The sequence below is a fragment of the Mauremys reevesii genome, linkage group 3, assembly GCF_016161935.1.
Source record: "Mauremys reevesii isolate NIE-2019 linkage group 3, ASM1616193v1, whole genome shotgun sequence".
NCBI lineage: Eukaryota > Metazoa > Chordata > Testudines > Geoemydidae > Mauremys > Mauremys reevesii.
The window spans coordinates 158,633,432-158,660,772 of NC_052625.1; the positions used below are offsets into that span (position 1 = coordinate 158,633,432).

The 27,341-nt window shown below is 41.1% G+C and overlaps 1 protein-coding gene and 1 long non-coding RNA gene across 5 annotated transcripts in view; one reads left to right on the top strand and one right to left on the bottom strand.

Annotated features, from left to right (window-relative positions):
• The window catches only part of LOC120401373 (protein eyes shut homolog), a 676,185-nt gene that overhangs the window by 31,203 nt on the left and 617,641 nt on the right, over positions 1 to 27,341 (top strand). The gene's annotated exons all lie outside the window — the stretch shown is intronic.
• Positions 187 to 25,885, bottom strand: LOC120401374. 4 transcript variants are annotated; one of them, XR_005596413.1, is made up of 5 exons: positions 25,836 to 25,885; positions 10,822 to 10,895; positions 5,976 to 6,136; positions 4,989 to 5,129; positions 187 to 303 (listed from the first exon to the last, which is right to left on the bottom strand). It is a non-coding gene; the product is annotated as an uncharacterized LOC120401374 (long non-coding RNA). The 4 variants fall into 4 exon arrangements; XR_005596411.1 differs by lacking the exon at positions 187 to 303 and having other exon boundaries at positions 3,501 to 5,129; XR_005596414.1 differs by lacking the exons at positions 187 to 303; positions 25,836 to 25,885 and adding an exon at positions 12,920 to 12,938 and having other exon boundaries at positions 3,501 to 5,129.

The window sequence follows — 27,341 nt, forward strand, 5'->3', positions numbered from 1 at the left end:
TTTTGTGAATATTATGTGCACTCGGTTTAACTACCTAATTTTCTATTGTGGGCTACATGGACTCAGAGGGTTAATTTCCCCACAGAGCTCTGTAACCTGGAAGAAGGTTAATGATCTGAATTAACTAGATTACTCAATATTTCACCAACCATACAGGTGACAATGACTGTAAAGTACTCTGGCCCACTCTGAGTAGATATATTCAGGTTGGGGTAGCGAGTGGAGGATCCTTGAGGTGGGAAAGCTGAAACACAGGCATTTGGTTCTGCTATAAAAGCAGCCCTGACAAACAGGAGACAGGCTCTGAAAGAGAATGGAGGAGAATCAGAGGTGAGAAATGCAGTACTCTCCGAACCGAAGGTTGAAGGCTACTTGAGCTAAGTAGGCAGGGCCGGCTCCAGACCCCAGCGCGCCAAGCGCGCGCTTGGGGCAGCATTTTGCTGGCAGGGCGGCAGCCGGCTGTGGCGGACCTTCTGCAGTCATGCCTACGGGAGGTCCACCGGAGGCGCGGGACCAGTGGACCTCCCGCAGGCATGACTGCGGAGGGTCCGCTGGTCCCGCGGCTCTTGTGGACCTCCCACAGGCATGCCAGCGGATGCTCCACCGGAGCCGTGGGACCAGCGGAACCTCCACAGGCACGTCTGCAGGAGGTCCCTCGGAGCCGCGGGACCGGCAACCGCCAGAGCGCGCGCCGCGGCGCGCCGCCCTGCTTGGGGCGGCGAGATTCCTAGAGCCGCCCCGTAAGTAGGGCCTGCTTAAATTAACAAGAAGAAGCTAGAAAGTTAGCTAAGAGTCATGCATATAGGCAGCCTTTATTTTAACCAATATCTCTAAAGATTGTGTTCCTGTTGGCAAAATAATGTTTTGTTTTGAAAAGATGGAACTGTTACTGCATACGTTTTCTGGTTATATGGCTCTGAAGGGGGAAGATTCCTTCAGGGAACCAAGCCAAATTGGCCCTGCTGAAAGAGCTACCATAAGAAACAGGTATGCTGAAGCCTGGGGACCCAATCTGGGAGTGGCTAAATCACAAGACCTCCACTTCACTCCTGGGGGTGCTTGGGCCCTATCACTGGGGAGGCTGGACTCATGAAAGACTGAACAGAGGTATAGGGCATAACATATCTATGATCTGTGACATAGGGCAAGGCATAATCTGCAGATGCCCCAATCCTTCCCCTTCTGCCCTCCCCCCCCCCTCCACTCGAGAGTATATGATAAGATGTCAGAGGCTATTTAACCAATCTGGCTGAAGAAGCCTCCATGGAACAACCCAGTTAGCCTGTAAGAATGATTCTTCATCTTCCTTCCTTACAGAGATCCTAATGCTCAGAAGATACTTAGGTTGAACACTGGATACTGAATTTAATCTTTCTGGGCTTTAGTTCCTTCATCAATAAAGTGTGGGTAATAATACCTCTAATAGATTCTAGAGTTTAAGGCAAGAAGGGGTCATTTGATCATCTAGTCTGACCATTAGATCATCCAGTCTGTATATCACAGGACATTATCTTTCACCCAGATTCCTTTATATTAAGCCCAAAATCTTTAAGTAGACTAAAGCATTTCAGTCTTCAGGAAAGTAAATTGTGTGTCACAGGGAGAGACTGTGAGAGACCAAAGTGCCATGAATACCCAAGGCTTCTGCAATAGCAGGGACTTGGCTAGGTGAGAGATGCCCAGATGATCCCAACATATGAACCATGCCCACTGCTTCAAAGGAAGGCCAAAAAAACCCCAGAGTCACAGCCAATCTGACATGGGGAAGTTGCTTCCCAACCCAAAATCTGGCAACCTGTTATAATTCTGAGCATGTGAGCAAGACACACCAGTCCAACATATAGAAAAAGGATTCTCCGTACCACCTGAGAGCACTAGTCCAAAGCATCTGTTATCCTGTCTCCTGCTCTGGCCAGTCTCTGCTTCACAGGAAGGCTAAATAAATAAACTTAGACTACACCTAGCCAATTGTGTACTGGAGAAAAAAATCCTTCTGTCCTCTCTAGGCAACCAACAGAAGTCCTAGAGCATGAGGGCCATCTATTTCATAGCAGGATCATGATACTGATATGACTCATGTTAACAAAGACCTGTGTGGCCCTCAAGTGAATGGCATTATGTCAGTATAAGGCACTATTTTATTCAGCTTTACTGGTATTTAAATGTGCAAGTTTATTTTAAATTAGATAAACTTTTTTTTAAATGTAACATCTCAATAATTGAACGATGCGGGTTTGGTTAGGTGCAGTACATATTAGAGAAAATAAAAGAGAGCCCAATTAAATTTAGGTTTATTATCTGCGAGATGTTTTGAAAAGATATTTCAGACTTTGTCGTTTTGTATTGTTTGGGCTAATATAATAGTGGTTAGAGTGTAGACCTTGAACTAATTCTGAAGATACCATTTTATTATTGCAGTTGCTGCTATTCTTGACATATGTCTAGATGAAGGATTGTCATTAATTTTTCTATGCAAATGAAAGCAATCTATGATCAACTCTTTAGACTGATCAAATATATTTTCTCAAGGACAAAGAAAAATACTTTCTATCCATATGGTTTTTAATGTATTTATTGTCTATTAATTAAAAGGCTGCAAACACTCATGGGTCTCTTCTGGCAGTTTTTGGGTCCTTGTTGTTAACAGCATTGGATGAATCAGTGTTCTGAGAAAAGCAGGCACTGAGATAACATCTATAATTGATTTAAGATAGATCTTGCATGGTTTCTATTTATACTGTATGTTTCCAATTTATAGGCCTATCCAGAGGAGAAAAACGTTCATCATTTCTGATTTCTACACTGCAAGGCAAGGTTAAAATGATCATGATTACTAAGGAGGTTATTTCTTTGCACTTCTGGAGTGGGCGGCTGTGGGGGGAATAAACAACTAGTGAGTAATGACTTCTAGCTTGCTTATTGTTAGCTATATACCAGTACCCAATACGTTAACATTATGTAGTTTGGGTTTTAGAAAGTGGGTTAGTGGGTTATTTTTCTGTCCCTTTTTGTTCCCTAGCTATTCGTTATTTTTGTTATAATTTTTATTTAGTCTACCTCCACTAAGATAGATAGGAAAGTCAGTTGCTTCTACTCACACCCCTCTGTGGAATCATTCTGGGTAAAATTCACCAGAGCACAAGATCTGAACACCACTAGTTTCCCACTTAAACCCTCAGAATACAAATTCAGTTGGACTCGGGTGGCTCATAGGCTTTTCACGGGCCCTCTTCAGGGCATGCATTTCACCCACTATGAGTGTTGCAGTTACCCAGATGGATGAATGTAGGCTGCACATAACTACTTGGGGAAAGAACCATTATGAACTTTTAAAAATACCCATTATTAATCTAAAACACCCACAAGTATGCATGTACTTCATTCCTTTTTAATGCAACAATCTGTTATTTAAATACTATGTACATAATTCACAGCTTGCAAAGGAAATTGAAAGAGATTTAACTATTAAAGAAAATGTGGATCTATTGAAGGGATGATGGTTAAGGCTGAAACATTCACCAGCAAAAGTATTCAAAATTAACACCACTCAGTGTTTAACTCCACTATTTCATGCACTATCTATACTGCAAGTGTTTCATATTAATGTATGATATTACAGATCATAGGCCTGAGTCGTTACTGCCTTGCATAGTCATTTAAACCTTTGCAGCATGGGTGTAAATGGTAACAAATAGGATTTGCTTTGCACAGGTGCAAATGAATATGCAAGTTTCAAGGTAGTGGAGAATTACATTCCATTTGTGCTGCATAAAAAAGTGCATTTCAATATATGTTATGGAGGGCTGGCAAAAGCATCCAACAAGCTTTCTTAGCAACAAAGAGTTGTGTAAGTCTTCATGATCCTAACTGGACCCATGGAAGATTTAGGGGATATAGTTTAAATAAGAATTTGTCTGAGTTCATTTCAGTCAGGCAATTTACATATCTTATTCAGCATAAACTTTAGAAAATTTAATGTTGAAAGAATGCAAGTAGTCAAGATTGTTAATGTCAAGATGAATAAAAGGCAGACTATCAGCCTTCCATATCAGTGTCCTTACTTCTGGTGCTTTGTGTTCTTTCCAACCACAATAAAAATTAAGCAGCTTTTTTGTGTATGTATTTTGGTATTAGCCAACTGAGGTGTACAATGGATAAAAAAAGGCAAAGGGACTTTCTTGTAGGTAGATTGCTTTTTTCCAGTTCAGAAGCTTTATAATATATTTATTCAGAAAACTTCAGAAGGTCCTATGAACATGGTCTTTATTATAGAATTGTGGTCATAATTTTGCAGTGGAGTGTTAAATGGTCTTTTTATTTTGAACACAATTTTAATTTTCATTATCTGGAAACATGGTGTACAAAATTTCAACCTGGATGTGACTTTTGTGGGAGAGGCAAGCTTAAATTGATTACATCACTTTTTAAAATCACAGTATATTTCTGAGGTGGCTTCAGATACCTTTTTCATATGTTCTAGTAAAAACACACTATAATTCATTAGGATGAACTACAGTTAGGCCATATATATGCTCAGAGGAACAGTACCTGCCTGACTTCTTGACAGCTGCAATATACTCTTGATTCAGCTGAGCTTTTGTGCATTGCTACTGACCCAGAGTACAAATACGCTACTTTGGTTTCATAACTTTCCCAATTATGAACGATTCTATTAGATGGGGCTGCAGTTCCTTAGCTGTCTCTTAAAGAGAGGGTAATACATGTATTCATACAGATAGAGTGGGGGGGGGGCGCTCTAAATAAAATACATATAGGGAGACTGAAGGACTTAGAACCTGGCTTTGAACCAGCAAAGATGTATGTCGGAGGAGCATACATATCAGAAAATGTTGTTGTGCTGCTGTTAGTTATTTATCTTGTCATTGATATGCATTGTACTTTACAAACTTGCAACCTTATTAGAATGTCCTTAAACTTTTTTTCTTTGGAAAATTGATGTATCCATTCTTAGACAATAAGGGACTTACAAATAATAGAGCAATCCAACAATTAAAACAAAACTTCCAGCAGCCAGCAGGATCAGTCATCTTCTTCACTGTTAACAGCCATCTTCTCATCAGCAAGAATTACAGCAGGAAATACAAACAGGGTCAGTTTTGTCTGTAGTTCTAATAAAGAATAAGTAGGTGAGAAATTTGAACATTTTTAATTCCAATAAAAGAAAACTGAGTCACTAAAGTGATAAATGGAGCCTTTTATGTAAGACACTCAGACCCAAGCTTCAAAACATCATAGCTTAACAGTTCCCCTGCTTCTGGACAGATCTCTGTTATGGTTCTCTTTGTGTACTCTGGACCATAGAGTTTATTTACTCCTAATCAAATGAGATACTGTCTGAATATCGGATCTACCACCCCAGATTTTTAAAAATGGTTACCAGAAATTCTGTGTATTTAAAATGTCTGATTTATAATATATTAGGCCTTAAGCACATCACATAGAAGACACCAGTCAGAAGAAAGAACAAGGATCCTGAAGTTTAAAAGCACTCAGTGTTGGCATAACTGCTCCCATTGAAGTCAATAGGAAACTTAGTACTGAAGTCAATGGGAGCATTTTGGCCAGTGCTAAGCCCTTTTGAGAATCCTACCCTGTGAACGTTTGCAAGGGAAACTACTATAGCTATCTATCTTCAGTAGAGTTACTCCTATTTCACTTTGAAAGTGAAGTTTATATTTAGGCAATATTTCAATCTATTTTTTTTTCAAACAACTGGCTGAGATGGAATTTAGAATAAATTACAAATCAATGTGATGAGACTGGTAATATCATAAACCAAGAACAGTTTTCTGTTGTGTTTTAAGAGGATTCCAGAAGATTTGCTTAACTTTAGATTCAGCGGTTACCATAATTTAGTCCTGACTTAAAATATAAAGCTGCAGATTCAGCAGTAATCTCTGGATGCTATGTGTCACTGAAGCATTGAAAAGTAGCTGTTAATTTAACATACAGACCTTGGTTTGCATCTTCTTTTGGGTACTACAGCATTGTTGCTAGTCTCCTAGTCTCTCTCATCATACCATGCAGTTTGCGGCTTAATGTGGTAGCTCAAAGAATTCTCTGCAAAATTAGTTCATCTGTTTCTATCACATTTATCCTCTCCAATGCAAAATTCCTGAAATGCCAAAAGACATGCATTATTTAAAAACAAATCCAGAATGAAAATCAAAGAATCCACAATCTCTGACCAAAATAAATAAATAAATAAAACACCCTTAATAAATTACTTCTTCCCAAGTATCATAGCAGAAATGTACATTGATATCAGGTCATCTACACAATAAAAATCAGTAACTAAATGAAAAGTAGTTCACATTTACTGGCCTTTTAGCAAGCTGAAAGAACAGAAAACATTCCAGCTCTATCTCCTTGAAACCAAATTTGCAGCTGTCAGATTTGTGGATGATATGCTCGTAACAGCCTAGAGAGTGATACAAGCAGCTTATGTCAAGAGGAGGTTTCTCGAGTAGTGAAGATGTTCACAGAGCCATATGAATGAGAGGATTTATATAACTCAGCACAGCGCATAGTATTTGTCAAGTGGTAGTGGTGGATCAAGAAAAGATTTATTTCCACCCAGTGTTGTAATTTATCAGTGGTACCCACTGACCAATCCCAATGACTTTTAGTGGCATTAATATATACCAATGCAAACACCTAAAACAAACAAAAACAGTTGTCTTCCATTGGCTAGGCACTAGTGTCACTCTTCTTTTAGCTGTACCCAGTGCAGTTGGTGCTGGCCAACTTGGATGGCCAGCACCACTTTCTAAAATATAGTGCAAGTGAAAATAAAATTCCCTGTTCCATTCGTTAGTCTGCCTTATTGCAAAAATTAAATACTGTGCAGAGAGAGTTTCAGGACAGTGAGATGTGGAAGAGATGGGAACCTCTAGAGTAGGAAATGTAATGGCTGTCAGAGGCGCTTGAAACTTTACTTCACTCAAAATCCCATTCAGAAGATTATACCAAGTCAGTTGGTGATAAATTAAGAAGTAAGGACTTTATTACTGTTAGAGAATTTATAGAGATTACATGCAGGAAGTTTAGAATACTAGATGGTATCCTTCAGACTTAAGCTGGTTGAGTATTTTATTCACTGTGAAGAAAAATTCAGGATGCTACAAATTTGACTAAATTTGATCTTAACATCAGTGTCCCTAGTAACACAACTTTGCATGATTAGCTTATTAGCTAATAGATATTTCCTACACAGAAATTAGATTTTCAGCAAATCTCCATAAGAAATCAAATTTTGTTGTGCATCCTCACATTTCTAAATGACATGATCCTTGAATTAGTCATAGAGCAAGCACTTTGCTTTCTACAGCACTTTAGCATCTGAGCTCAGGCTAAGGTATTATATAAACCAAACGTCCCAATGACCCTGAGTAAAGCATCATCTGAATGTATGATTTAGTAAGAGAACATTTGGAGTTCTAATACAAGCTCTGGTACTGACTTCTGTAAATTCTGACAAGTCACTTAATCTTTGTTTCAGTTTACCCAGACATAAAATGAGGATGATATTTCTTCAAGGTGCCTCTGCAATTTTCTATTTGTGAGATAAATGCATCCTAGGCTTGAGCTCAAAATCATCTAGAGAGCAGTGTATGTTGGTATAAAATGGTCCTCAACTGCTCTTCAGTTCTTTTTGAGCACTGAATATGCACCTTACTCAGTATCGTCAGTGCTGTCTTTATTTTTTCCTCTGCCCCACTGGTGAGGGGGAGGGGGTATTTTTGTTTCTACTTAGCTAGTCAGTAATTCAGTCAATTTCTTTTTAAAGACTTTCCCTTGAACACAGGAAAGAATGGCTGTTGCCTAGACCCATAAGGGCTGCAACAAAACTGCCTTGTCTTTGTATCTGTGAGAAAGATGATGTATGTAGGTATGTAGTTTTACTCTGTTTTTCCTGGGTTGTGTGAGTTGGCATTACTGGCCCTTAGCAACTTTAACTGCTTTTCACGGCATGTTTGTTTGATAAATATTATGAATGGCTTACCCTTGCTGGTGTATAATAAAAGAAAAACAAATAAAAATGCAAGGCTCCCAAGTTTTAGTACCTATGAGTTTATGATGTGTTCAGTGAACTTGTTGATTAACAGGATACAAGTTAGATTGGTTCCTGCCCCTCTCCTCCCCATAGCAAGTAGCTTAACTACAGAAATATAAAAGCAGCAAAGAGTCCTGTGGCACCTTACAGACTAACAGACGTATTGGAGCATGAGTATGATGCATCCGACGAAGTGGGCATTCACCCACAAAAGCTCATGCTCCAATACGTCTGTTAGTCTGTAAGGTGCCACAGGACTCTTTGCTGCTTTTACAGATCCAGACTAACATGGCTACCCCTCTGATACTGAAATATATATTTTTAATTTTGGATATATGCTAATTGTCAGAAGATGCATTTGGTCAAAATCAATCCACAAGAGCCAGATTCTCCAGTGCAATATGACTGCTTTACCCCACACCACCAGTGTAATTTTGCCCTAAAAGATTTTAACTGGTCCAAGGATGATCATTCCAGTGTAAGGGAAATCCTCCAGTTGCATGGCTATGATGTAGGTGCTCTCATGTTACTGCCCACCATCCCTGCTTCTCCACCTCAGGACCTGGCCCCATGATTCTGCACGGAATAGGAATATGACAGATTATAGGAAAATGTGGTCAACTGGAAATGATGTAGTCATTTAATTAACGTTTGATACCAAATGCAAGACTATAGACACAAAATTATGTCTGAGTCCAAGTATGTAAAGTAAAAAGGTACTGCATTGCAAAAACTGCACATATCTGATGTTGTCCTCTATGTGTAGTATAGCTACTATTTGTGATTAATTCCATTAGCCTCTCTGAAAAGCAGAGGAACTTTATACTTCATGAATATTTCCCTTATATGGAAAACAAACAAAAACAGGCTATCAACAGAGTCACATTGCACACAGTGAGACTGATATTTGTCTCACGTACAGCAATTTTTCTCTAACTTAATCCATTGACTTCAGTGAAGTTACAGTTGATTTACACTGGCATAAGTGAAAACAAGATCAGGATCAGCATCTTGTGTCTCCAAGCAATGTCTGGAACAATCTTGCCCAGTGAGATGCTTATATTTTAGTAGACATTCTTTGTAGAGTGACCAGATGTCCCGATATTATTGAGACCATCCCAATACTAGGAGCTTTGTCTTATGTGTGCAACTATACCTCCCCCACCCCAGCCACTGCCTGAAATAAAGGTGTCCCAACTTTTCACACTTGCTAGCTGGTCACCCTAGATCTTTGTAACCTGTGGCTTAATGATGTTACAAACTCCTTTCCCCTCCTCCCCCTTAAGAATTGCAGAAAATATAGTCTGTAGTCCAGTAGTTAGATAGTCTTGATCAGAGCTTTTTCCTCATGCAGGATCCCATAAAGTAAATGGTGTTCCACAGAAAACCACTTGGACCTTTCTATTCATGATTTCTTATTGCTGTTAGACTCCATTCAGTACCATTGCATAACTGGGTGGGAAATAATAGTTAGCTTTGACAGAACATTAGCCATTTTAATTTCAGACCAGAGGGATTATTTAAAAATTAGGCATACCACTACTTATGGTGCAGCCATATTTCCAGAGCTCCCTTCCTTAAGGTCAGCTAGTTCTTGGCACAGGGAGGACAAGTATTCTCCATTCCCTTCTTTAGAGATTCATGGGATACTCTCATACCTCCACCTCCATCTCAGCCTAGGAAATTAGAGGATCCCTTGCTACACATGCATCCCCAATGGCCAGCCTCAGGAAAGATCTCTGTCCAGTGAGGATGGAGACGGAAGAATCTCCCACAACTGAAGGTGTGTTTGTTTTTTTTAACTTAATCTAATCTGAATTCTAAGAAAAAATACCCTAGTAATATAGTAAAATGAAACAGATTGTATAATGTTAGATGAAAATTGAAATTCATCGTGGAGTAAAACGGAGCAAAATGTGTGTGAAAGAGGGAAAAGTTCTTTGAATATAATTTCTCTAGAAAAAATATCCTTGATTTTCAGCAGCTGAAAATTCATGTATTTATTTCAAAATAAAGGTTTGTTTCACAGGATTGAAGAGTAAAGTTGGCTATGATTCTATACTGATTAAAGCTCTGCATCCCTAACTGTTTATAACCAAACTATCTAGCCCCTAATTTACTAAATAATTGTAGTGAACATTTAATCAATCATACGGTTTGTATAATTAATATTAACAATACATATTAAAATTGGAAAATACTAAAAACATTGAGTATATTGCAACTTGTGTTTTATAGTAAGACCAATAACATGCAAATCCGACTTAACTGCATCTCTGGTTTTATGCAGTTTGCTTAATACACTTCTGACAGCCTAGATATCTCAGATCTGCAGTCACTCTGTTCTTCCTCTCTTTGACAATAGTTTGTTGAATTCAGCCCAAGAGGGACTTGCGCTTTGCATAGCAGCATCTAAATTTTAGGTGCCATGATGCCAAATAGCATTCAGAAACATGAGTTAGGTGCCCAGGTTCCCTGTAGAATACATGAGATGTAGGTGCCTAAAAATGGATTCACAGGAGCCAGCATGCTCAGTGGGGAACAGTTGAGGATAGCCAGGAGGAAATGCTGAGGATGGGATGTGACCTAAGCCCCACCCCTCAAAAGGTGCCTCTTCCACTTGGGATTCACAGCCATGAATCCTCTCTTGGAGTCAAGTGAGGTCAGGCCTTTTGCAAGAAAAATGGCGGGTGTGTGTGAGATGGTGTTCTTACACCCAATAGCCCAGTGGTTGGAGCACCTACCTGGGATGTGGGAGATCAGGTTCAAATTCCCCTTCTGCCTGATATGGAGCAGGAACTTGAACCAGATCGCTCACCTTTAAAAAAAAAAAAGAGTTCAAAGAGAAACTGCAGAGCTACAATTCATTTGCAAACTCAACACTATTAATTTGGGCTTGAATAGGGACTGGGAGTGGCTGGCTACAAAAGCAATTTTCACTCTCTTGGTATTGACACCTCGTTATTGGGAGTGGACCACATCCACCCTGATTGAATTGGCCTTGTCAACACTGGTTCTCCACTTGTAAGGGAACTCCCTTCTGTTCATGTGTCAGTATATTTATGCCTGTATCTCTAATTTTCACTTCACACATCTGAAGAAGTGGGTTTTTTACCCACAAAATCTTATGCCCAAATAAATCTGTTAGTCTTTAAGATGCCACTGGACTCCTCATTGTTTTTGTAGAGACAGACTACATGGCTACCCCTCTGATACTTGTCACCTTCCAAGTGAGGCCCTAACCATTCTAGGGTGGCTTCCGAGTATATCTACTGGACCAGGCCCTGCAGGCTATATAGGTGAGGGAATACCTAGCATGTGAATCTCACCAGGGCTTAGATGTGAGCTAGGCTCAAGCTGTTCAGTAATGCCATGACTGAGGCAGCTGTGTGCGTGCCCACTGGGAGACATTTAGACATGTCAGGGATTTGGGAGCTGACAAGGTTAGTCAGCAACTGAGTGGTGTGTTTTGAGGATATACATTTTGGACTTTGCCACCTAAAATGGCAGTTAAATATCTAAGTCTCCTTTGTGAATCTCATCACTAGCATCCACTAAAGGAACAAAATCTGGATTTTATAAACATTTTATAAAAATTTTTTTGCTGTGTCAACATGTTTCCCTTGGATAGATAGGTCTCCTGTATTCTTCTGGAGCCTGATGCAAAATGCTTTTTCAGTTAGTTTAGTTTATTTGCTACATTTCTGATCTAATAATATAAAACTCTCCTTCAGTTAATGTTTTCCACCCATGGATAACCACACTCAGTGTAAATACAAAATGCACAAAAGTAGTAATCACTGGTAAGTTAATTAATGGCCGTAAAATCAGGTAATTATGTAATCAAAACCCTTACTGACTTTAATGTGAGGCAGTTGTAAAAACAAAGTCCTAAAAACACATAAAGACCTGACAGTCCTGTGCTTGTTGAGGTGTCATTGGGAGTTGAGGATACTCAGGACCTCACAGGGTATGGCAATATATTTGTAACACGTACATGTCAGTAAACGGTAGACCAAATAATGAATCCTCTTTTGTAAGTGAGATAAAGATTGGCATGGGGTTGGTGTAGTATCACGTTAGATTTCTCATGAAATAAGGATTAATTTTATTGCCATTTTCAGTTTCTTGAAGGCACTTGTCTTAATTATCATACTTCCATAAATATTATCTTAAATATTTAGGTATTATATCACTCTTCATACAATCCATCTTCTTAGAAAGACCAGTGAATTTACAGTCATCAAAATACTCTTAAAAATAACACACATTTGCTAAGCTAAATTAAAACACATTCATCAGGTCCATATAGCACTGTTTATCAACCATGTGTGAAGCATTTCTGCCGAGCTCTTTATTAACCCAGCTTCACTTGAGCTCTTTAACCCAGTGCCTGGTTCAGTGGTAACTTCTACCCATAGATACGACTACACTAAGTCTTACTGATGTCCTTATCAGACTAATAAATGAGCCCTCTGTAAAAATGAAATATTTTTAAAGACAGCAGACATGGCCACAAGTGTGTTCAGAAATTTAGGAATGGAAAGATTTGACTGTTCCATAGACATTTGAGACCCAATAATAGTTATTTTTATGTTAATACTATACAAAACCAATTGACCAAAATTCCTCATTAGTTTAGTTATATCCCCCCAGTGTTTTGCTTTGCCATCCTTCTGAGCCTTGACTACAGAGCTGACTGGCAGGCATGATCTTCTTTTTTGAGCTTTAGGATTGAGAGAATTAGGACCTGATCCAAATACCAGTTAAATCAATGGAAAGACACCCATTGCCTTGAGGCGACTTTGGAGAGCAGTCTCTGTACAAAGCTGCCCAGATTACCTAAGGACATCCAGTATGTCTGAGCTTGGAGGTTCTCTTCTTGTAGAATTGCTTGCTCTTGATTAAGCCTTCTGACAAAATCTAAAACAAAGTGAACATTACCAGTAGTGATTTTAAAGTCTGTGCTTGCAAGATCCTGGGAACCCTGATTTCTTCTTTGAATATTGTCCCAACGGGTGCTCCATTGCAGGTGTACATGCACTTCTTGAGCCCTTGGTTGGAGATTTTTCATTAGCAGTATCGGTTCAGTCCATGCATGAGCTCTACGTACACTCATGCCATACACCAAGGGTATATAGGACTGCCAGGCTCAATCACTTCAACCTGAGATGGAGCTCTAGTATGTCTGCCTTGTGAGTGCCTCAGCAAGTTTTGCAATTGATCTTTAGTTATTTTTGTGTTTCTAACTAGTGTTCATTGTTGTTGGTATAGAATTAATTAGACATTTATGAGAAATTTTGATTTTTTTTTCTTCTCATCCCCCCGACACACTTCTTTTCTAGGGAGCTTATTTGGCCCTTCCACTGGGAGGAAGTACAAGTAACTTAGAGCTGTAGTTAGTAAACCTTCTGGTTATAGTGTTTTCACAACTAATTTTTTGGTGGCCGCACTGACAAAAAATCCTAAAAATTCTTAATTAACTTTAGGAAAAATAAATATGCACAGATCCATGTGCAAATCATTGTAATTTATTTATGTAGGGTTTTTTTCAGACACAAAAATATTCCCATGAAAAGTGATATTTGCATGTTTGTTAACATCAATCACTTTTCAAAGGACACTTAGGAGCTAGCTGGAAGGCTGTGAAAAGTGATACTTGTAGGTTTGTTAATATCAATAATCACATTTCACAGCCTTATCTCTTAAGATATGGAACTTTTGCCTGGCTCTCAAATCTAGAGCACAGAAGAATCAGGAGACTAAATTGAAGCTTCTGATATTGGAGCACTCCCTTCAACCCTTTTCTGAGTCAGGTCAGACTCAGAGATCTGATAGGATCATAAGACACTTTGTTAGGGCTGCAGGCTATATGGACTGTAGCAGATCCCAAGAGTAAATTATTTCACCCATACAGTAAATTCTTTACAGTATTTGCTTTGGGCTATCTTTTGTTGTTTAGAATGTGTACCTTAACTTTTTTGGCTGTAAATTCTTAACATGTTTAACATTTCCCCCCTCTTTGCTACAACCTCCTGCTCTTTTTTTAAGCATTCCATAATGTTTAGTAACAAGAGAAGACAAAAGCAAATTTACAAGTGCCAAGGGAGCAAATATAATTACAGATATTAAAATAAATAGGGGTGTGTGTGTGTGTGTGTGTGTATAATATATATAAGGTTGTATTCAATCATTGCAATGTAAAATAATTTGAGTAAATAATATTTCAGTAAGACATTTTGACATCCGTTCCAAGAAAAATATAAAATAAAAGATAACCTATAAAAGATAAGACTCCACCAGTAAACCAAAACCTCAACTCAGTAACAAACCAAAGAATGCCTTTGATAAGATTAGTCAATCTGTGCAACTAGTAAAGTAAAGTAGAGCATAGATATGTCCAAACATAAGCTTTAATCCTGCATTGAACTCCACCTAGGACTAGGCAATTGCCTGAGTCCCAGTTCAGTGCACAGGCACATGAGACATGGGTTGTCTTTCCACTTCTGTCACAGACAAGCTGTGACACCTTGGGCAAGTCACTTCACCTCCCTGTGCTTCTATTTCCATTTCCATGCTTTGTCTGTCTAATCTGTTTAGGTTGTAAACTCCTTTGGGACCAAAGATATTATACAGGTATACAGTACCTAGAAGAAGGAGGTTAGTGATCTTCTGATGCTATGGAAGTACAAATATTTTTTAAAAAATCTATAATTAAAAGACTGCAGCTAGAATGTACTATTAAATATCTGCATAACTCTCAAGCATAAACAATTTCCAGTTCTTTTCAAAGAACCACTTTTCATAGGATTTGCTCTCGGCAGTTTTATTTAATGACTTCTGATCACTGTTTTCTTTTTAGGCAGAGATGGAAGCATTTTAGAATCCATCTTAGAAATCGCATTGCAGGTTTGAGCTGTGAAGGGGAAGGAGAGACATGGTAGACAGAAGTGAGAAAAGGAGCAAGAGGAATAGGAGAGGAACAGTGGACACAGGAGAAAAGGTGCAAAAGGCAGCATAGAGAATTGGGAGAACTCCCACTTATTCCTTGAATGGGTACTGTACTTTTCAAGTAATTACAGGGAAGCTATTGTTTTCATATACACTGTAACTACAATGTATTCAACACCATAGTTTCTAAAAATGCATGAAGTTACTGAACACTGGGAGGAAGTACAAGTAACTTAGAGCTGTAGTTAGTAAACCTTCTGGTTATAGTGTTCTCACAACTAATTTTTTGGTGGCCACACTGACAAAAAATCCTAAAAATTCTTAATTAACTTTAGGAAAAATAAATATGAACAGATCCATGTGCAAATCATTGTAATTTATTTATGTAGGGTTTTTTTGCAGACACAAAAATATTCCCATGAAAAGTGATATTTGCATGTTTGTTAACATCAATCACTTTTCACAGCAGACTTAGGAGCTAGCTGGAAGGCTGTGAAAAGTGATACTTGTAGGTTTGTTAATATCAATAATCACATTTCACAGCCTTCCAGCTAGCTAGTAAGTCTGCTGTGAAAAGTGATACTTGTTTGCTTGTTTGTTAATCACTTTTCTCAGCAAGCTCCAGGACAAATTAAGTTCTGGATGGGGGGGCTGGTTGGAGGGGGAGGTAGCGGGGGCCATGGTGGGATGGATGCAGGCCGTGGGAGGCAACAGGGGCTAGGGAAGATGGTGGGAGGGATGTGGGGCCAGGAAAGCAATGGAGTCCAGGGGAGATGAGGTTCGATGGTGAGTTCCCCAGCGGCGTGGCTGGAGACAAGGCACCCGCTGCCCTGTAGCTGGGGGTCAGTGCCCATGGCTAGAACTGGGGGCAGGAGCTGCATGTCCAGAGTGGGGATCAGTGCCCCGAGCTGGGTGTGGAAGCTGCTTGGCCGGGAGCTAGAGGCCATGGCCTGAGTCCGGAGCTGGGGGTTGGAGCCCAAGGATGTGTGGCTGGAGCCAGGGGTCAGTGCCTGCCTCCACTAGGTGGAAACCATGGTTGTTGCTGTGTGCCCAGGGCTGGGGACCTGCTGCCATATGCTGAGGATTGGTGTCTGTTGCCGCTTCACTGGGGCTTGAGGTTGGCACCAGGGGTCAGCAGCCAGTGCTGGGGGTTGGATTATGTTGCTGGATGTTGGTGCCCTGGTTAGGGTTGCCAACCCTCCAGGATTGTCCTGGAGTCTCCAGGAATTAAAGATTCATCTTTAATTAAAAATTTCATGTGACGAAACCTCCAGGGATTCATCCATCCAAAGTTAGTAACCCTAGCACTGGGCAGTGGCTGCTGATGGGTTTGGGCACAGGGCCGGGGTCAGCACCACGGAACCAGAGCCAGGGAGTGGAGCCTCCCACCATGTTGCCAGGAGTTGGAGCCTGAACTGAAACCCCATGGCTGGAGCTGGGATGTCAGCATCTGAAACCCTGCAGCCAGAGCAGGGTTTTGGCTCCTGAAGCCCCATGGCTGGAGCCCTGGTCCATATAGAAAGGCTCCCTAAGTCCTGCCAGTGGAATCCACTTCCCAAGTACCCCAGAGCTGATGCCAGAGCCCCACTACCTACCCCACCTGTGATAAATGAAGTGGGAGGGTTGCTTCCTTTTATGGACTCCCAGCCAGCCAGTTAGCTATAAAATTCCTCTTAGTAGCTGTTCTCTACTTGCTTTAACTGTAAAGGGTTAAGAAGTGCACAGGTAAAAGGCAGAGTGGGCACCTGACCAAAAGAGCCATGGGAAGGCTGGGATTTTTTCAAATTCGGAAAAACTTCCCTTTGTCTGTTCTGTTGTTCTCCAGACAGAGGGGACAGAGCAGAGACAGGGCTGGGACTATGCTGTAAAAAGCTTTTTGTCAGGTATGGAAATCATCAGATCATACCTAAAACCTACTCATAAATCAGAAAATGTCTAGAAAGATGCAATTAGGTTTATTTCTGTTTATTTCTTATTGGCTTGTGGACTTCTCTGTGCTAAACCCAAATGCTTTTTTGATTTGCTTGTAACCTTTAATCTGGACCTCAAGAAGGTTATTTTGATGTATAATTTTTATAAATGGGTTTTTTAAATCTAGCAAAAGCCTAAGTTCCAGATGTATTTTCTTTTTTTTTGTTTTTAATAAAATTTACCTATTTTAAGAACAGGATTGGATTTTTGGTGTCCTAAGAGGTTTGCACATATATGGATTAATTAGCTGGAGGCAACAGCTAACTTCCATTGTTTTTTTTCTCAGCTCTTCCCTGGAGGGGGGGGCGTGTGTGAAAGGGCTTGAGGGTACCCCACAGGAAGGAATTCCCAAGTGCACCTTCCTGGGTTCCAAGGTTTTTGCATATGGGTGGTGGTAGCATTTACCAATCCAAGGTCAGAGAGAAGCTGTAAGCTTGGGAGTTTAATACAAGCCTGGAGTGGCCAGTATTAATTTTTAGAACCCTTGCGGGCCCCACCTTCTGCACTTGAAGTGCCAGAGTGGGAATTAGCCTTGACACCACACCACCCCCATCGGTACAGAACTCACAATGCTCCTGTAGTGTTGTGCCCCACTTGTCTCCAGGGGCAGTGCAGGGTTGTGCATCCAGGAGGGAAAGGGAGGGTCTGATGCTTTCCCCTCTCCCATTACCACCCAGGAAACTGTTGTGGCTGAACGAAAACCCCCAGTGACTGCATGTGGGCAGTTGGCAGCATTTGAGAAACCCTGTATGTAGTAAGTATCATTCCTTCAAAGGAATTACACAACAATGCCAATATTTGTAGTTAATATGCCTGGGTTCTAAAAATATACATATTAAATATGGGCCTAAATTAGGGGCAGTATTGAGTAATTCAGTCATGTAGTTAATTGTCTTGTTATATGAATTAGTGGTAATAGGTATAAAAATATCAACACAATTTAATTACTGTATTTTGAAGTTTATCCTAATTTTAAATGAATTTGCCTTACGGAACAGATTTAGCAATTGTATGGAATGACCATGCTTGTAATGAGCATTTTGTAAATAGAGAAAAGCACTTGAGATTGCATCCAGGTGGACAAAAGCCCAATGTCAGTATTTTAGACTTTCTGGCAACAGGAGAAGGAAGCCTTCTTTCATAAATCACATGTTAGTCATTTACTAATAGGTGGTCATATCATTTGCATGTGCTAAACAGATGCATTCTAATTTATCATATTTCTAAGAATGGATGTTTAAGTTTTATTATGCTTTTTATCCTTTATCACATATCTTTAACACAGATTTTTAGGGCCCAGCTCATGGTTTCTTGGCAAAGAGAGTATAAAATGTTACAATGCTCAGGTGGTAACATTTTGCACCCACTTTGTACTAGCATGAAAGGCAACAATTAATTGGGCATGGTGGCTAAAATGGGAAAAAATGTTTTAAGTGTAGATCATATTGTATATCGAGCTTGCAATGCTCCATTTTGAAAAGTAATGTGTGTGTGCATGTAAGTAAGTAAAAAAGAAAACCCACAAAGTTGTCTATATTACTAATTCATATATCTACAGTCAGAATGTTCTTTAACACCATAGCTGTTTCATAGCTGAGATGGTGTCAGGGGTGGTGTCCTGGTCTGAACCCTCACTTGAAACTGGCCGGTTTCAAAGTGAGGACTAGCATGTCTTCCCCCCACCCCAAAATCCTAGGGTAGGTCTCCCCTTCGGCTGCCACCACCCGGTCAATTCCGTGGGCCGGGACACCCCTGTTTCCCCCCTTGGGAACACAGATCAATTCACAGAGGAGGAACCTTCCCCCTCCCCGCTCTTCCCTCTCTCCAGCCTGCTCCGGAGACAGAGATGCCTGGATTCAAACGCCTTGAATCTCTACACACAGGGAAGCAGCCCACTTCCTCCTCCCCTTCCCCTGAATTTCCCCAAGGGAAGGAATTAACCAAGTCCAAAAAAAAGGAAAGAATTTATTAAGAGAACAAAAGAAAATACAGAATCTCTATGAATCCAAGCTGGGCACTCATAGGGTATAACCTTGCTAAGTTCTGGAGAGAATCCTCTCTCTTTCTCAGTACAACCAGTACAAGCAGAATTAAGAATAATCAATAACAAACACACAGAATTGCAAACATAGGATTATTAGATAAGGACACAAAGTATCTTTCTAATACTCACTATCTTGACTAGAAGAAATTAGTTCAGAAAGGTGGAACTTGTAGGGACTTGATTAACTCGTCTGGTCTCTTGAACTCCAAACGGCCAAAGACAAAGACCCCCCCAAACAGAGAGAAAAAGTTCCCTCCTAGGAGTTTCAAAATCTCTTCCCTGATTGGTCCTCAGGTCAGGTGCCCACCAGGTACTATGCTTTAACCCTTTACTAACTATTCATGACAGGTGGCTTTAGACATTTTGCTGCCCCAAGCACAGCGGCATGCCATGGGGGGCACTCTGCTGGTCGCCAGTCCCACGGCTTCGGTGGACCTCCTGCAGGTGTGCCTGCGGAGGGTCCGCTGGTCCTGCGGCATGCCGTCCCAAGCACACGCTTGGCGTGCTGAGGCCTGGAGCCGCCCCTGGATGGTGTCTATAGCTGGAGATTGAACTGAAAAGTTTGGGTGTAATTTTCCCCTGTGTGGAGAGCCAGCTCAAAGCTAATACACCACATAAGTTCCACTTACACCATCCGTAGTGCTCAAGTGGGACTTATGTGCACACGCTTTGTGCAGGCTCTCTGCATAAAGATAAATTTCACCCAAACAAATAGTTCTTACCATCTCAGTTCAGCACAGCACTTCATCACCAGTGTAACTTTAATAACATGGTACATCCATGGAAATGAATGTGATTCTTCATGTGCTTAAAGTTACACACATGCTTAAGTGCTTTTTTGGACCATGGCCAAAAAGGTTGTCACTGGACAATTTGCTGATATTTATTTCAGAAAAAAGCTGGTACATAGATACTGTATTTTAACACTTGGGAATCTCAAATGCACTCTCATTTTTCAAGGTCAGAATTGATTTAATTGATAGGTCACATTATCCAAAAAAAGCTTTATAGTTCTATTATTCTCCTTTAAGTTGCAAAATATGTTTTCAGTAGAGCTGTTGGCATCTCTTAAGTGTTTTCTTCTGCATAGTCCTTATGTGAATTAAGATGAATTAGAACAGAGTTTTATGTAGACTTCATGCTTTGGCTCACAAAAAATGGCAATTACTATGCGCTTTATCATTCTCCTCAGCTCTGTATGAAGTGCTATAATATATTTGTGACACTACAGAAGACTGAAATAGACATAAAAGTTTATGCAGCGTTAACTCTGGTATGATAAGTCTTTCTCAACATGTCACAACCTTGTAACCTCTAGGTTATAATTGTACAGAGGTCTCCATTTAAACTAGCTGTGGGTTGTTTCAACAATTTGATGGTCCAGAGGAAAGTTGATTTCCCCAAATAAATTCATTTCTTTTATAGCAAAGAATCCTGTGACACCTTATAGACTAACAGACGTTTTGCAGCATGAGCTTTCGTGGGTGAATACCCACTTCTTCGGATGCAAGTAGAGGAAATTTCCAGGGGCAGGTATATATATGCAAGCAAGAAGCAAGCTAGAGATAACGAGGTTAGTTCAATCAGGGAGGATGAGGCCCTGTTCTTGCAGTAGAGGTGTGAAAACCAAGGGAGGAGAAACTGGTTCTGTAGTTGGCAAGCCATTCACAGTCTTTGTTTAATCCTGAGCTGATGGTGTCAAATTTGCAGATGAACTGAAGCTCAGTTTCTCTTTGATGTCTGGTCCTGAAGTTTTTTTGCTGTAGGATGGCCACCTTAAGATCTGCTATTGTGTGGCCAGGGAGGTTGAAGTGTTCTCCTACAGATTTTTGTATATTGCCATTCCTAATATCTGATTTGTGTCCATTTATTCTTTTCCTTAGAGACTGTCCAGTTTGGCCGATGTACATAGCAGAGGGGCATTGCTGGCATATGATGGCGTATATTACATTGGTGGATGTGCAGGTGAATGAACCAGTGATGGTGTGGCTGATCTGGTTAGGTCCTGTGATGGTGTCGCTGGTGTAGATATGTGGGCAGAGTTGGCATCGAGGTTTGTTGCATGGATTGGTTCCTGAGCTAGAGTTACTATGGTGCGGTGTACAGTTACTGGTGAAAATATGCTTCAGGTTGGCAGGTTGTCTGTGGGCGAGGACTGGCCTGCCACCCAAAGTCTGTGAAATTGTGGGATCATTGTCCAGGATGGGTTGTAGATCCCTGATGATGCGTTGGATCAGACAACTCTCCAATACCAAGTTCTACAGGCCACTTCCCCTCAGATCCCACTGAGGAATACACTAAGAAACTGCATCATCTACTCAGGACACTCCCTACACTAACACCGGAACAAATCAACATACCCTTAGAGCCCCGACCAGGGTTATTCTATCTACTACCCAAGATCCACAAACCCGGAAATCCTGGACGCCCCATCATCTCGGGCATTGGCACTCTCACTGAAGGACTCTCTGGATATGTGGACTCTCTACTCAGACCCTATGCCACCAGCACTCCCAGCTATCTCCGTGACACCACTGATTTCCTGAGGAAACTACAATGCATTGGTGACCTTCCAGAAAACACCATCCTAGCCACCATGGATGTAGAGGCTCTCTACACAAACATCCCACACACAGATGGAATACAAGCTGTCAGGAACAGTATCCCTGATGATGCCACAGCACAACTGGTTGCTGAGCTCTGTGCCTTTATCCTCAGACACAACTGTTTCAAATTTGATGACAATATATATCTCCAGATCAGCGGCACCGCTATGGGCACCCGCATGGCCCCACAATATGCCAATATTTTTATGGCCGACCTGGAACAACTCTTCCTCAGCTCCCATCCACTCATGCCCCTTCTCTACCTACACTACATTGATGACATCTTCATCATCTGGACCCATGGGAAGGAGACTCTGGAAAAATTCCACCACGATTTCAACAGCTTCCACCCCACCATCAACCTCAGCCTGGACCAATCTACACGGGAGGTCCACTTCCTAGACAACACAGTGCAAATACGTGATGGTCACATTACCACCACCCTATACCGAAAACCTACCGACCGCTATGCCTACCTTCATGCCTCGAGCTTCCATCCCGGGCACACCACAAGCTCCATTGTCTACAGCCAAGCACTGAGGTACAACCGCATCTGCTCTAACCCCACAGACAGAGACCAACACCTACAAAATCTCCACCAAGCATTCTCAAAACTACAGTACCCGCATGAGGAAATAAGGAAACAGATCAACAGAGCCAGATGTGTACCCAGAAGCCTCCTACTGCAAGACAAACCCAAGAAAGAAACCAACAGGACTCCACTGGCCATCACATACAGTCCCCAGCTAAAACCCCTCCAACGCATCATCAGGGATCTACAACCCATCCTGGACAATGATCCCTCGCTTTCACAGGCCTTGGGTGGCAGGCCAGTCCTTGCCCACAGACAACCTGAAGCATATTCTCACCAGTAACTGCACACCGCACCATAGTAACTCTAGCTCAGGAACCAATCCATGCAACAAACCTCGATGCCAACTCTGCCCACATATCTACACCAGCAACACCATCACAGGACCTAACCAGATCAGCCACACCATCACCAGTTCATTCACCTGCACATCCACCAATGTAATATACGCCATCATATGCCAGCAATGCCCCTCTGCTATGTACATCGGCCAAACTGGACAGTCTCTACGGAAATGGATAAATGGACACAAATCAGATATTAGGAAAGGCAATATACAAAAATCTGTAGGAGAACACTTCAACCTCCCTGGCCACACAACAGCAGATCTTAAGGTGGCCATCCTACAGCAAAAAAACTTCAGGACCAGATTTCAAAGAGAAACTGCTGAGCTTCAGTTCATCTGCAAATTTGACACCATCAGCTCAGGATTAAACAAAGACTGTGAATGGCTTGCCAACTACATAACCAGTTTCTCCGCCCTTGGTTTTCACACCTCTACTGCAAGAACAGGGCCTCATCCTCCTTGATTGAACTAACCTCGTTATCTCTAGCTTGCTTCTTGCTTGCATATATATACCTGCCCCTGGAAATTTCCTCTACTTGCATCCGAAGAAGTGGGTATTCACCCACGAAAGCTCATGCTGCAAAACGTCTGTTAGTTTATAAGGTGCCACAGGATTCTTTGCTGCTTTTGCAGATCCAGACTAACACGGCTACCCCTCTGATGCATTTCTATTATGTGGTTGCACTGTTGCTTAGGTGACTCAGAGAACTATCTTACAGACATTTTCCAGTTCCTTCCTTCCTTCTTGACTTCCCAACATCTCCCCTCTTTCTTCAACCTCACTCTTTAATATCTTCCTGTACCTTCTTCAGTGTTCTTGCAGCCTCCTTCCTTGACCCATAACATCCCCAAATATCCGTTATATACTCAGTGTGTCTGCATAGCTCTATATTCCCTGAACTATTCTTCCTCCTTCAGAAAATACGCTCTTTGTATCATAATTGTTGATAATCAATAATCAGCTATCAATAATTTTTCAGTAATCAATAACCAATTAATAATCAATCAATAGGAATTTTAATTGTGATTATACGTTCAAAGAGTAACTTTCCCTTGTTCAGATTTGCTTAACAACAACTGGTCTTGGATAGGTCGGCCAAAGCCAAAGCCTGAGCTACAATGTCCTGGGTGGGGGAACCAAAGCCAAAGCACAAGGACTTCAGCCCCAGACAGGGGGAGCCTGTAACTTGAGCCCTGACAGGTTAGGCCCTGGGCAGTGGGGCTTCGACCCCAGGCCCCAGCAAGTCTGCCAGCCTTGTTGCCCCCATTAAAAAGGGGTTGCAACCCATTTTAATGTCCTGACCCACAGTTTGAGAACCACTGCTCTATTCTAATGAGTGCCCGCGATCTCTTTGTATCTATTGTTAATTCATGCATGTTTTCCTTCTGTTGCTTATTTAATTCTCTTAACTTTCTACACTTCTTGGCTCTTTCTTAATGCTGTGACTTGTCCTATTACAGCATGAACCAACTATCTTCTGTTCCTTCCTGCACTTAGTCTGATTTACAGGGTGCTCTGTTTTGCCATAATTGATTGATTCTGGGCTTCCCGATGCTTCTGTACTCTTCCTCCTATTCCTTCTCTTTACTGCATACATCTGACCTTTTTTTCCCCCACTTTTCTCTTATCATTTGTAAACTATGAACATTTAAGCTACTGGAATTATTGAGCTTTGATTTAAACTCTGTGTCCTACTTCTTCTGTCTTGATAGTTTCATTTCCATAATCTTATGATCAAAAGCTTTACATGCCAAACACTGAACTGCCCTCCCTTTTAATGGTCTCTTCAACCTTTTTTTATTTCCTCTGAAACAAACAATAAGCACACATGACTCAACAGGTCAGGTTCTTGGACTGCAGCCAGCAAAACTGAACCCCCTCCATGTTCAACTTTTTTTTTCACAATCAATTCAGGAGCTCCTTTATTATAACTAGTAACATTATTATGGGACATTTGATTGCTTTACTTGTTAGCTATGGGGTTTCACTTTCCCTTTTCATATTAATATAGCTTTACCCCTTCCATTTTTTTTAATTTCTGATGATTCTGGTATTATTCTTTATAGTGTCTCTCCAAAGTAATGTTTTGTTTAATTTATTCTGTTCTGATCCACATGTGTCTAGATAGACAAAAAGGATCAGAAAGGCCTGCCCTACAGGGTGTGCTGTAACCTGCTCTGCACCTAAATTTTCTAGTCTTACTCCAGTCCTCTACACTGTTTGATACTACTTCTGGCAGGTAGATCATGACTCCACCCTACCAGTGCAGTCAATAACCATCTACTGAGAGCCCTGTTTGAGTGCCATTTGTTGATAACCAAAGATAATTTGTAAGTAATCAATACCCAATTAATAGTGAATACTTCAGAGGAATTTTAATTGTGATTATATGTTCAGTGATGAAAGTTCCCTCAAATTCAGATTAGTTTAATAACAGACCTTGGATAACTTTGATTGGATTTATGAATCAAACAGTTAGTAAGAGAGAGGCATGCAATTACCAACAGCTATGTACTTCCCTGTAGTTGGACAGTCTGCATCCAGTCTGTTGATAGTTTTACTAGTCCTATTATTTGGAGGTAATTATACCCTTGTTAACTTTATTTTCAGTGCCTTCTTTATCATTCAGGTCCTGTTTATCTAGCTATTTATCTATTTCTTCTCTCTGGTACATACTTTTTTCCTTATCTTAAGTTATTGCGAAGGATCCTTATTTCACTACAACTTTCCAACTCTCTCAACACCTGGTGGTTAGTTTTTGTTTATGCCGTTTCTTGGATAGTGTAGCCGGGTCGGACTCACCCCTGCGGCACCTCCCACTGGTGCTTCTGGGAATTAGCTCAGTCCAGTGTTCGGAGCACCCTCTGCAGGCTGGTGATCCACCTGTCTTCAGGCCCCCGTGTCCCTCCCTGGACCCAGTGCCCTTTTACATGGGGTGCTGCCCCCTAGCAGTAACCCCTTTCTCTCTGGGTCTCCCCTCCTCGGGGAACCCCCACCCTCTAGCCCCACCTTGCCTCAGTATTGGCTACTGCCAGTCATTGTCTAGCCCCACACTCTGGGGCAGACTGCAGTATCAGCCTACTCATCACAGGCAAAGGGGTTTGGACCTGCTGCCTTGGCCTACCCCTGGGCTGCCCTCTGCAACCCCCAGTACCTGTTGGCCCACTGCTAGGCCGCAGCCTGGGGCTTTCTAGACTGGAGCTCCCCAGCTCCTCAGCCTTCCCCAGCCCTGCTTCACCCTAGGTACCTTATCTCAGTTCCCTGCAGCCAGGCCCTTCTTCCTCTGAATGCAGAGAGAGACTGTCTTGGCTTCTAGCTTCCCTGGCCTTCTTATAAGGCCCTGTTCAGTTTGGGGTGTGGCCTCACCTGCAGCCACTCCCTCAATCAGCCCAGCCTAGAGCAGCAGCTCTCAAGCCCTGCCAGGTTGCTTTTAAACCCCTCAGGGCAGGAGCAGGGTTCCACTCTGCTACAGATAGTTTCATCCATTTTACAGTGAGCCCAATGTTAAAAATATATTTAAAAAACAGCTGTCAAAATGAATTCAGTGCTTCTCGACAGTATTTTTCCATTCTTTGTTAGACATTTTTATCTTAACTGGAAAGCATCAAGGGAGTCTTGCTCCCAGGCAAGCCTTGAAATCTTTCTTGGCTTATTTTAGGTGTTAACAGAATGGACTTAAGTTCATAGACTTTTAAGGCCAAAAAGGATCATTATGGTCATCTATTCTGATCTCCTGTAGAACACAGACCAAAGGGCCTCATCCCCTAATTCTGAATCAACAGCTTTGAGATAGAGCATATCTTTTAGAAATAATTCTAATCTTGATTTAAAGACTTCAAGTGATGAAGAATCCATCACATTCCCAGGCAAATAAAATCATGACTGGTGTAGAGTCAGTTGTTTACTACTTCCCATAACACAAGAATGAGGGGTCACCAACTGAAATTAATAGGCAACAGGTTTAAAACAAATAAAAGGAAGTTTTTCTTCAGACAACACACAGTCAACCTGTGGAACTCCTGGCCAGAGGATATTGTGAAAGCCAAAACATAACAGGGTTCAAAAAAGAACTAGATTCATTCATTTATTCATCTATTCATCTATTAGCCAGGATGGGCAGGAATAATGTCCCTAGCTGTTTGCCAGAAGCTGGGAATGAGCAACAGGAGATGGATCACTTGATGATTACCTGATCTGTTCATTCCCTTTGGGGCAGTGGCCACTGTTGGAAGACAGGATACTGGGCTAGATGGACCTTTGGTCTGGCCCAGCAGGGCCATTCTTATGTTCTTATGTTCCTAAATTGTCCTAATAGTTAATTACACTCTGTTAAAATTTGCACCTTCTTTGTACTCTGAATTTGTCTAGCTTCAACTTCCAAATATAGGATCCCATTATGTTTTTTTTGCTAGATTAAAGAGGCTCTACTATCAGAAATTGATTCCCCTTGAAGATACTTATAGACCATGATTAAATGACCCCTTGACCTTGGATAAACTAAATAGACTAAGCTTCTTAAATTAGTAACCATAAGGCATTTTTTCCAGTTCTCAAATCATTCTTGTAGTTCTTCTCTGAACTCATTCCAATTTTTCAAAATCCTTTTTGAAATGTGGACACTGTATTCTTTCCAGCAGTGATCTCACTAATGCCATGTATATAGGTAATACCTAAGAGTAAGATTTAGTCAGAGGTATTTTTAGTAAGTCATGGACATGTCACAGGCAATAAACAAAAATGGACAGGTCACAGG